General features: G+C 39.4%; 1 pseudogene; it reads left to right on the top strand.

Annotated features, from left to right (window-relative positions):
* Positions 1-4,435: 4,435 nt before the first annotated feature.
* Positions 4,436-10,617, top strand: LOC110744236 (receptor like protein 27-like; annotated as a pseudogene).
* Positions 10,618-12,782: the final 2,165 nt, after the last annotated feature.

Genomic DNA, 12,782 nt, shown 5'->3' with positions numbered 1-12,782 from the left:
AAGGTTTGAGAACATTGGGAATTTGGAAGAGAAAGTGTTTGGGACATGTTTGAGAGCATGGAGAACTTTGAAGGGAAGGGAAATGTGTTTGGAAAATTTGGAGAAGGGAGGAGAAAGTGTTTGAGTAGTTTAGAGACTTTGATGAAGGATGGGAGAAGTGTTTGAGAATTTAGAAGAAAGAAAATTTAGTAGAATGATCTCATTACAACAATTGAGAATTACAAAGGGAAACTAAGAGAATTTGAGGGAGAGAAGGGAAGGGACCTCTAGAGAAGTGCTTGAGAGCTCCCCCCCTTGGGGTGTTATTACAAGCTTAGAGAACCTCCCTATTTATAGGCCTAGAAGAAGTAAAAATCTGAATTCAATATGGCTAATGCATACAACACTTGTTTTATAAAATCTGAAATGGTTGATGCACTTGTATTAGAAAATCTAAATTGGGTGATGCACTTGTATTAGAAAATCTTGAATGGTTGATGCACTTCCCCAATAAATCCCACCAGCAGCCCTAGCTCATCTTCATGTCACCATGACCAAGCTTCCAACCAGAAATGATAGCTCATGCCTAGCTCACCATGACCAAGCATCCAACCAGCACATGCTGAGATCAGCATGACCAGCAACTTCAAGGGCTTACAACTTGGGCTTCTCTTAATCAAATTAGGACTTTAAGCACTTGAAATTGAAGTTCAGAATGTCTTCTTTCCAGCCATATGTTATTTGGGCCAATCCAAGGTCGGAGTAAGAAGTTAAGGCCAAAACAAATTGCTAACTCATTTTCCGCGCTGAAAACAATCCATCCTGAGCATGGCTCTGTGTTTGCTAGGTAACGGACTCCGGATTTATCCAATGGGCCTGAAATTTGGATATGTTATAGTACACACCCATTGGAACAACTTTCATGAAGAATGCGGCCTCATCCGAGCTATGTAGGTTGCTGAAACAAAGCTTACAATATGACCTACGGAACTGGACTGGCAGGGGGGTGTAGCCATAATGAATTTGTCTTTAAGCTCTTCATCAATTCATCCAAATTAGGCCTTAACATGCTTGAATTGCATGAATTATGTTCTCCAAAGCCATCATTGTTACCTAAAGCTCAATTAACTGAAAGATAAACACAAAAAGGATTAAAAGCACAAGTTTAACTCAAAAACATAACCAAATCATAAGCTAGAATGGTAAGAAATAATATACAATTATGAACCGATCAGATATCAAGTTCTCCCATGAACTCAATGGCAGCCATCATTTCTTCTTCTTCTTGGTCTGAACTTGCTTTCGAATTTGAAAGTGAAGAACCAGGAAGTTCAGTGTGGAGAGCAAGACTTGTAAATGTAGCAAGAGCTTGCTCTTTTGCAGTTGACAACTCCCTTTCTAGACGATTCTGAATTTCAGAGGTCACACGATTTGGTTGCAATGATGGTCCTGCGTTCAAAGATTTGGAACGTTGGAACGAAGACCTCACTTGTTCAAGGAATGGCCTGTTAGACATAAACTACCTGAAACGGAAAATTAGATTAATTAGAAACACTAAAAAGAATAGGGTAACCTTGGGCACATAACCAGGGAAGAACTTTCGTTCAGTCCCCGGCAACGGCGCCAAAATTTGTTGTTAATAATATGTTAACTCGCAATTGTACGGGGCAATTAGTAGTATAGCAAGACAAGTACGAGGTCGTACCCACGAAGACTGAGAAGTTCAAATTAGTTATGTACTTTAGATTACCGAATTCAAGAAGTTAGGAAGTTAAATCTAAAACAGAATTTAAAGCAAGAGTGAGTTTGAAAACAAATGCAGCAAGATTAAAATGAACTTTGAAGTGAGAATGCTTGTGATTATAGAAAGAAATGAACAAACTGAAATTGCAACGGAAAGCAAGTAAACAAAAGTAACAAAGGGTGGTTTTGAAGGTTAAAACACAAGTTTGGAGACTAGGGCATTCGATTCACCATAACAATTCAATTCTGGGTTATAAAGATTCAAGTAACAAGTCTAATTCAGATTCAAAGATTGATTCTAGCTAAAGTATGATTAGGCCATGGTGTTTGGTCCTAACCTTGTGTTCCTAATTCCCTAATTTGATCATTTGTTGTCTAACCTAAAATTAAGCATTAGGAACCCATTAAGCATAGAAGAACATTTTAAACAACCAAGTATGTATCTAATCCCTGTTGTCGAATGTCCATACATACTCTTCCTATTCATAGTTCAATTCAAATTAAAGCATGGTGCATACTCTTAATTCAAACCAAGATAGTTAACAAACAAGTTCTAATGGTGATCAATCATTCAAACAAGCATGTTAACTTATAAGCATAATGAATAAGAACATGAATCATGAATCAAACTTGAAACTCCAAACTTATAAACCCAAAATATTCATGTTAGGTTACATCGAAGCCCTAGTTATGGATTTAGCTACTCATAATGGAAAAGAGACTTGAACATAAATAAGAAAACATAATGAATGCAATAAGAGTAAAAAAAACCCTTTTCTGAAGTTCTTGTGGTGTCCAAGGCTTCTCCAAGTGCTTCTCCACTTCTAATGCTTCTCCAAGAGCTTCCCCACTTCTAGAAAGATGTATGAAGGATATGGAGGTGATTTGGGATGAGTTTGAGTGAGTGGTGATGGCTAAGAAAGATGAAATTCGTAGGGAAATGGAAGAGAGGTTTGCTGGAGTTGTTTTGGTGATTGCTGGAGTGTTTGGGATTGTGAGAGTGTTTGAGGATGGCTGGAGTGAATTGTGGGGTTGTGAATCCCAGGATTTGTTGTTTCTTGAATGTGGAATGGATGTGGTATTTATAGGGAGAGGGGAGTGATAAATCTGAATTCAATATGGCTAATGCATTCAACACTTGCATTATAAAATCTAAATTGGTTGATGCACTTCACCAATAAATCCCACCAGCAGCCCTAGCTCATCTTCATGTCACCATGACCAAGCTTCCAACCAGAAACAATAGCTCATGCCTAGCTCACCATGACCAAGCTTCCAACCAGCTCATCCTGAGGTCAGCATGACCAGCAACTTCAAGGGCTTACAACTTGGGCTTCTCTTAAGCAAATGACGACTTTAAGATGTCCATTGTGAAGTTCAGAATGTGTCTGATCCAACCACACAAGTATTGGCCCAATCCAAGCTCGGATGAAGAAGATAAGTCCGAAATGAAATTCTAACTCAGTTTGCTCGCTGACAAAAATCCATCCTGAGCATGGATCTGTGTTTGCTAGGTGACGGACTCCAGATTTATCCAATGGGGCTGAATTTTGGATATGTTATAGTACACACCCATTGGAACAACTTTCATGAAGAATGCAGCCTCATCTGAGCTGTGTAGGTTGCTGAAACAGATCTTGCAATGTGACCCACGAAACTGGACTGGCAAGGGGCTGTAGGAAAAATGAGTTTGTCTTTAAGCTCTTCTTCCATTCATCCAAATTAGGCCTTAACATGCTTGAATTGCATGAATTATGCTCTCTTGCTCTATTGGCCTACAAAACACACAAAGGGAGGGAAATAACTTAGAATTATAGGAACTAAGCAAAATAAGTAAGTAAATTGGGCATGTATATGTATGAAATTATGAGCTTAACACACCCCCAAACTTAGATTTTGCTAGTCCTCGAGCAAAACAAAAGAGAAACAAAGATAAAAACAAAACAAGAAGTTAACTAGACCACTTTCGTAGGTAACTCGATTGCATTGAGCGTATGCAACAAGCCTTTAAACCTCTAGGCATCCCTAGTAGGAGGAGTTGTGTCTCCTGAGGGTTTAATAGATACGATACCCACAAACGTTTTTCTAACTCTACAAAACAAAATGGTTAGAAAAACAACTTTGAAATCAACTAATGAAAATGAAAGAAAGTTTTAGTCATACCTCCAACACCATAGAGTTGTTAATTTCCTAGCTGAAAATTTGTGTGATGATTATCTGTTCTTGGCGTTAACAGAGGGGTAGCATCCAGAGTGATTAGCAAAGACCAAAGCTCAGATGGCATGACCAAAGAGAGATTTGATTAAGTACGGTACTCATCTTTTAGCTTATGATCGAATACCCCACTATTAGGTATTTGGATGATGACTTGACTTCAAGAAAAGTTAACTTCTTAAGTTTGAAAATAAGGTACTAGTATAGTGATCCTGATGGAAACTTCATATGTCTTGATGCAGAACAAAGATCAAATAAGATCTATCTGAATGCCATATATTTCGGGTAATTGGACGAGTTGACTTCAAGTCAAAATGAACTCACTTGAAGTCAAGAACATGTTCTTGCAAGTAGATTCAAATTTCAAACCATCATTGTTCCCCATCCCCATCTTGTTTGAAATTTAGTCCTGTGCTCCTATAGCTCAATAATCTGAGTCCAATCTATCAATTATAACTCTCTCACATTTTCACTTCCATGCATGCTTTACCACATGGAACCCAACTAACTTTGTTCAATAGCTCTTCATATGGGGATTCGCCTGTCTATTCGCATGCTCTCGAAACTACTAGTTCTGTTGTTGTTTCATCTTGTGGTTGCAAACTTTGTAGACTCTTTGCAGCAGCTATCTTGCCATGCCGAGGAGAGCTCTGCCTTGCTGCAGTTCAAGGAGAGCTTTATGATTGATAAATCTGCTTCAAGTAATGACGGTGCTTATCCAAAGGTTTCATCATGGAAACCAGCTGGAGGAGGAAATAGCAGCTGCTGCTCGTGGGATGTTGTGGACTGTGACGAGAAAACGGGTCTTGTTATTGGCCTTAATCTTAGCAAAAGTTATCTCTACGGCTCTTTCGACTCCAATAGTAGCCTGTTCAGCCTGGTGCATCTTCAAAGGTTAAGCCTCTCTGACAATAACTTCAATCACTCTCAAATTCCATCTAGCATAAGAAATTTTCCAGGCCTCACTCATCTTGACCTCTCTTTCTCTTTCTTTTCTGGTCAAGTCCCGTCTGAAGTCTCACACTTGTTCAAGTTGACATACCTTAATCTGTGTTGCAATATTCTTGAAAATGAAACATCTCCTGGTCATCCTCAGCGATTGTTGAAACTTCAACCATCCGATATGAGAAGTCTAGTTCAAAATTTAACTAGTCTAGAAACTCTTTCTCTCAGTTTCATTAACATATCTTCGGTCATACCCGTTTCCATGACAAATTTATCATTTTTGACATCCCTTGCCCTCAGGGAATGTGATCTGTTTGGCGAATTCCCATTGAGAATCTTCAATCTACCGAACTTAAAATTTCTTAGTGTCAAATTCAACCAATATCTCACTGGACATTTTCCCGAATTTAATCGAAGTAGTCCTCTCATCTCACTGAGAGTTGGGTTTACTAGTTTTTTGGGAACAATACCTTCTTCGATTCAAAATCTTAATTCATTGCAAAAGTTGGATGTCGCTCAATGCAATTTTTCAAACTCGTTGGTTCCATCTGCACTTGGCAATCTTAGACAGCTCACTTACCTAGACATTTCAGCAAGCAGCTTTGGAGGTCCCGTTCCTGATTCCTTGGCAAACCTTACCCAATTGACTGTGTTTAGGATTGCTACGAGTTCTTCAACTGGTCCAATTCCATCTTGGATAGGTAACTTTAGCAAACTAGAGTACCTATGTTTTGCTTTTAATGGTTTGAATGGTTCAATTCCCGCCTCATTTTCCAATCTCATCAATCTCCAGATCCTTTGTCTACAGTCAAATCACCTGACCGGTGTAGTGGAGTTCCAAATGTTTCAGAAGGCGCAAAATCTCTACAAACTCGAACTGGGTAGTAACAATTTGGAATTTGTTATTGAACAATTTTCAAATGTTATGGATGTAACTGTTCAACAGTTTACCATTCTGGATTTGAATACATGCAATTTAAAAGAGTTCCCAGATTTCCAAAGAAATCAGACAAAGTTAGAGCGGTTGGAAATGTCAGGAAACAAAATCCATGGCGAAGTACCAAACTGGATGTGGAACATAAGCAAGGAAACTCTGATATTTGTGGACATTTCTGATAACTTCCTATTGGGCGAACTTCCAGTTGTCATACCCTGGGTTAACCTGCTCTGCCTGAAGCTATCAAACAACAGTTTTCGTGGACTACTACCGATCCTTCCACCATCCGTGCGAGAATATAAAGCCAGTAACAACAAATTTACTGGAGAAATTTCACCATTGTTTTGCAATATGAATTCTCTTATGTACCTTGACTTGTCGAAAAATAACTTGAGTGGCACGCTTCCTCAGTGTCTTGGAAACTTTAGTGAGGCTCTAATGCTTCCTCAGTACCTTGACTCAACCATTCAACAACAGAAGCAGTTTGATGATGATTGATGTTAGTCATAACCAATTGCAGGGGCAATTACCGAGGTCATTGGCGAATTGTGTGATGCTTGAGTATCTGGTTTTGTCAAACAATCAATTCAGTGATGTTTTTCCCATTTGGTTGGGGACTCTTCCAAAGTTAAAACTTTTGGCAATGCGCCACAATGGGTTTAATGGTGTGATAGTGAAAGAGTAAATCGGGCAGCAGACAGTCCCTTGGTGAAAACATCAGCAACCTGATCCACCGTGGACAAATAACGAACATCAAGCTCATTCTGAACCACTTTCTCACGAACGAAATGATAATCAACTGAGACATGGCGCGTGCGAGCATGAAACACAGGATTGGCAGCCAAAGAAATGGCACTAATGTTATCACACCATATGCGAGGAAGGGAGAGAGGAAGCTGTAAGTCTTGGAACAGAGAACGTAGCCAAGAGATGGTTGCAGCAGTATATGCCAATTGACGGTATTCAGCCTCCGTACTAGAACGAGAGACACCACGCTGCTTTTTCGAACTCCATGAAATCAAGTTGTTACCAAGAAAAATACAATACCCACCAGTAGACCGTCGATCATCCGGATCACCCTCATAATCTGCATCAGAGTAAGCAAGTAGATGAAGTGAACTAGGGTGATAAAACAAACCATGAGTGATTGTGCCATTGAGGTACCGAAGAATGCGTTTGACGGCAATCCAATGAATAGTAGTGGGATGATGCATGAACTGACAAACTTGGTTGACCGCAAAAGCAATATCGGGACGAGTGAGAGTCAAGTACTGAAGGGCACCAACAACACTCCGATATTCAGTAGCATCAGGAAGAGGGTCACCATCTGTAATGCTGAAACGTTTACCTGAAACAGCTAGTGTTGACTTGACACTGGTTTGGCTTCATGCATCTTTGTACGCTTAAGAAGATCAACAATATACTTGGATTGAGTAAGTGATAAACCGTGAGAATTCCGAGTTAATTCCATACCCAGAAAATAGTGAGCTGGCCCAAGATCTTTCATAGAGAATCGACGACCCAAATCCAAAATCAAAGAGGTGATACTAGCAGTATCATTACCAGTAACCAAAATATCATCAACATAAATTAAAAGATAGATGCGAACTGAGCCATGAATGTAGACAAAAAGAGATGAGTCAGCAAGTGAAGCCCGGAAGCCCAATTGAAGAAGATGAGTAGAGAAACAATGAAACCAAGCACGTGGAGCCTGTTTTAAACCGTATAAAGAACGACGAAGCTTGCACACATGATGCGGATGGGTTGGATTGACAAAACCAACTGGTTGGCGCATATAAACCTCTTCAGTAAGATATCCATGAAGAAATGCATTTTGCACATCTAGTTGACGAATGGGCCAGTGAAACTGAACAGAAAGCGCTAACACAAGACGGATAGTTGAATGATTCACAACGGGGCTAAAAGTCTCCCCATAATCTAGGCCCGCTTGTTGATGAAACCCATTAGCCACTAAACGTGCTTTATACCGCTGAATGGAGCCATCTGAATTCCTTTTTATACGAAAAACCCATTTGCTTGGTAGAACATTCATGTGAGGTTGATATGAGACCAAATCCCAAGTTCCAGCACGAAGAAGTGCATTAAACTCATCAGACATTGCCGAACGCCACTGAGGAAGCTTATGAGCCTATGAAAAAGATGTTGGCTCAACAGATTCATTAGTAAGAGAATCGAGTAAGGCATGATTAGCATATTTAGGATTAGGTTTATAAATACCACTCTTAGCACGAGTCACCATGGAATGAGTTGTAGAGTCACTCACTAAGGGCAAAGACGAAGATGATGTACTTGGTAAACGTGGTTCAGAAACAAGGTTGGTGATAGAAGAGGTTGTTGGGGGAGAAAAGGCAATTTGACGATGTGGATTTCGAACATAGGTGCGAAGAGTACTTTTTGGAGTGGTTGGGCTGGTTATTTCGAATTGGGTTGGAGGAGAGAGAGTGGGAAAGGTAGCAGGAGAGGATTGTGTTGGAAGAGGACAGGCTAAAGATGGTTGAGGGACAAGTGGAGGACCCACAGGAGAAGAAGGGTCGGCTAAAGAATTTTGTGGGAGATTGGTTTGTGGTAATGTGAAAGAAGTGGTGGTGGGACGCATCTGGGTGGAAGATGGTTGTGATAAAAGACTTGGTGGTAATGTAGGGGAGCCCACTTGAGAAATAGTACGATGAGGAGAGCTAGCAGCAGGCAGAGAAGATGCATGCAGAGGAAGAGGCCCGACGATGTGAAGTGGTTGCACAGAATTTGACGAAGAAGAGGACACCTCCGGGACATGAGCAACATTAGCCTCAAAAAATGGGAAAGAATTCTCATCAAACACAACATGACGGGATAAAAAGACTCTATTAGTTTTAAGATCAAGACACCGATATCCTTGATAATTCAAAGAATAACCAAGAAACACACATTTGGTAGACCGCAATTGAAGTTTATTATGATTATAAGGACGCAAATATGGAAAACAAGCACAACCAAAGGTTTTTAAAAAGGCATAATTAGGCTCCTTATTAAATAACTTTTGATAAGATGACTGAAAACCTAGGACTTTAGTTGGAAGGCGATTAATTAAATAAACTGCAGTATGCATGGCCTCAACCCAGTAGGATGGAGGCAAAACACTTCTCAAGGGACAACCACGTGTCACGAGCAGTAGAGAGACGAGAAACAGTTGAGAGAACAGAAGAGTGGAGAGAGCCATTTATCCAAGACAACACAAGCTGATCTTTTTGAATCCATTCATCATATTCAGGATTAGGAACAGGTGAAGATGGAGCGTCACCTTCTTTGGAGGAAGATCTAGAAATAGTGGGTGGTGGGCAAGAGCTGGAGCCATCAACAAAGGACATAAGTTTTCGGCTTCGAAGGACCGGAACAATCTGAGCAAGCCAACAAGAATAGTTGTTATGGTCAAGCTTTACAGAGATGGAGTTGGAAACACTTGAGAAATAAGAATCAGAAAGGGAAGCAGGAGAAGTCGAAGAAGCCATGATAGGAAGTCGAGAAAAAAATTATGAAAGGAGGGACAGTAAGTCTTAGGCTCTGATACCATGAAAGAGAGTACTTCGAAAACTGTTTTCTCTTATTCAAATTAGTGAGTCTTTACATGTTTACAAGGAGATCATTTTATATGGGAGGATCAGAATATTAAAACCTATATCAAGAGAGCTTTTGAGTTGTACAAGACCGACACTATGATAACACTACAATAAACTATTGTTATCTAAAGACACCACTATACTGACACCATCATATTACATTGGGAGGGGGCCCTAATACCTACACCACTACGGAATGTTTAGAGTCATGGACAGTCAATTATTCTTTAGATAGGACAATCTAGAACAAATGTTGACTTCCCCAAGTTACGCATTCTTGATTTGTCTTACAACAATTTCATAGGTGAGATTCCACCTTTGTTTCCAGATATTGCTGTAAACATGTCAACTTACATGCAGGCAGAAGTACACTATGTCGTCACTGGTATTTATCTTACGCGAAGTGTTGCTTACTCAATCACAATAGCAGTTAAAGGTTTGGATTTGCACTATTCGAAGATTCTAGAAGGCTTTGCAGCGATTGATATCTCAAGCAACAAATTTGAAGGTAAGATTCCAGAATTCATTGGGAACCTTAAGGAGCTTCGCTCACTCAATATTTCCGGCAACATTCTCACAGGTTCTATTCCATCATCCTTGGGGAACTTAAGGAAACTTGAATCGTTGGACCTTTCTCAAAACAAGCTCTCAGGGCAGATCCCCCAACAACTGATGCAGCTTTCATTCCTTGGGACCTTTGATGTGTCTCACAACAATCTCACAGGTCCTATACCGCAAGGTACCCAACTTACTTCCTTCAATAGCACTTCATATGAGGGAAATCTTGGATTGTGTGGAGATCCATTACCAAACAAATGCGGAAATCAAGAGGCCCCTCAACCGCCACCTTCAACTGAAGAAGATAATGGTTCAGGCTCAACTGGAATGGTTGAATTTGATTTGAAATTCGGTTTGGCTGGAATTGGAAGTGGGTTTGTAGTGGGAGTTGTTCTTGCGGATGTCGTGATCACAAGAAGGCAGGAGTTGTTTCTTAGGGTCGTTGGAATGGTGAGGCTAATGATATGGAAAAGGTAGAGTGGGGGATGCAGAAGTATAGTTTGTTATAAGGTCATGCATTTGGAGTTGTTTTCTTGTTTTTTCTTTTCCTTCCATGTAACCTTGCTCTATCTTTGTAGTTGTGCTTGTGGTTATGCTATAATTAATGCAAATAAAGGTATTAGAATGTTGCAGTATTTCTGTATTTGGATTCTCTGCATTCATAATGTTTGTAGTTTTCTATGTGTAATATAATTATTTTAATCATAATTGAGCACAAAGTACATTTGATGAAATGAAATTGAAGCTTTCCAAAAGCCTCAGATGAATATACCTACAATAGTTGCTGCTAATTGCGAAAGGCAAAAGGAATCTACACAAGTACAAACATTTTTTCTTTTTTTTATACAAGCGATAGTCTACTTTAATCTAATCGAAACTTAGCTAAGCTACACAAGTACAAACTTTAAGTACAATGTAAATCAAGATCAGTTGTCTAAAACCCTATCAAAGCTATGGATTTGCAAAACATTTTTATATGGAGATTGTATACTATACCGTCAATCTAGATAAATTCAGCTCAAATCCAGCAGTTGCTCAATAATGAAGGCAAAAAATTAATGCTATAAGGGCTGGCTGGGGGGGCAGTTTATCTCTTTTTTTTATATCTTTTTTTATTTTTATTTTTATTTTTATTTTATTTTTTATATCTTCAAATGCCAATGGGGTATAACTCAGTTGGTTAGTCCTGATCTCTTGGACTACAGGGGTCCAAGAGATTTGTGGTCACTCACCGTTGGATGCAAATTCAACGATTCACTTACTCTTGCATTCCTTTTAAGAAACTTTTTTGAACCATTAGATTAATATCCAACGGTGGGTGACCATAATCTCTTGGACTCCGGTGGTCCAAGAGATCGGGACTGCTCAATTGGTTGCGCTCCTTCACCCAGACACCCAACGAATATTTATGTATACCTTGTACTAAAAAAAATAAAAAAGTGAAACAATTTAGAAAAGAAAAGAAAAACTGAAATTGGGTGCACCTCTCCCCGCCACATCTGTCCTATTTCTTTTCTCTTCATTTCAAAATGCTTACATAAACAAGCTTTGACTTTCCAGACTTCTCTCGGTAACCAAACTAACATCCTGTAGTTCACAAAACTTTTCACTAAAAAGAGAAACAATGAAATGTTCATGGTCATAATCAAATGCCTAAGCGATTTCCTATTTGAATGAAACTTTATAGGGGCCGATCCTTGAATTATGACTTAAAAAACGAACATTTAGAGTACGCCAACCGGGTGGAGTAAGCACACATAAATTAAATTGAGCTATTGAATTGGCACAAATTAAAGTTTAGGTACCAAATTACAGGAAGCGCTCCCTCTGCATGTCACCAAGTTAGACTGTTCGAACATGACCACCAGCATGAACAAAATTACCTTCAGCAATATAATTTGTGAACATACTCAGCCACAAGCCTTTTGGAATTCAACTTGTTCAATTAAAGACCAACCCTTTTTTGTTGATTTCCTAGCTGAAAATTTGTGTGATGATTATCTGTTCTTGACGTTAACAGAGTGATTAGCAAAGGCCAAAGAGACATTTGATTAAGTACGGTACTCCTGATAAGGAAAAGGGATCATTTATAACAAAGTTTTCGTGTGTTGATTCCTAGGAGTAGTGCTTCTTCCCCCACTATTAGGTAATTGGATGATGACTTGACTTCAAGAAAAATTAACTTCTTAAGTTTGAAAATAAGGTACTAGTACAGTGATCCTGATGGAAACTTCATATGTCTTGATGCAGAACAAAGATCACATAACTTCATATATCTGAATGCCATATTTTTCGGGTAATTGGACAAGTTGACTTCAAGTCAAAATGAACTCACTTTAAGTCAAGAACATGTTCTTGCAAGTAGATGCAAATTTCAAACCATCATTGTTCCCCATCCCCATCTTGTTTGAAATTTAATCATGTGCTCCTATTGCTCAATAATTTGAGTCCAATCTATAAATTATAACTCTCTCACATTTTCACTTCCATGCATGCTTTACCACATGGAACCCAACTGACTTTGTTCAAAAGCTCTTCATATGAAGGAAACCCCGGCTTGTGTGGGGATCCACTGCCTAAGAAATGTGGAAATGCTGAGACCCCTCAACTGCCACCTTCAAGCAGAGAAGAAAACGATTCGGGCTCTAGAATTGGATTTGATTATAAATTTGTTTTGGCGGGGATCGGGAGTGGGTTGGTAGTGGGAGTGGTTCTTGCGGACATTGTGATCACAAGGAGGAAGGAGTTATACCACATGACAGTATTCCAGTACCAGGCTAACACAAGAGTGT

The sequence above is a fragment of the Prunus avium genome, chromosome 2, assembly GCF_965620075.1.
Source record: "Prunus avium chromosome 2, drPruAviu1.hap1.1, whole genome shotgun sequence".
In the NCBI taxonomy this organism is placed as follows: Eukaryota; Viridiplantae; Streptophyta; class Magnoliopsida; order Rosales; family Rosaceae; genus Prunus; species Prunus avium.
The sequence above is the reverse complement of the archived record's forward strand: the minus strand, read 5'-3'. Positions and strand labels throughout refer to the sequence as shown.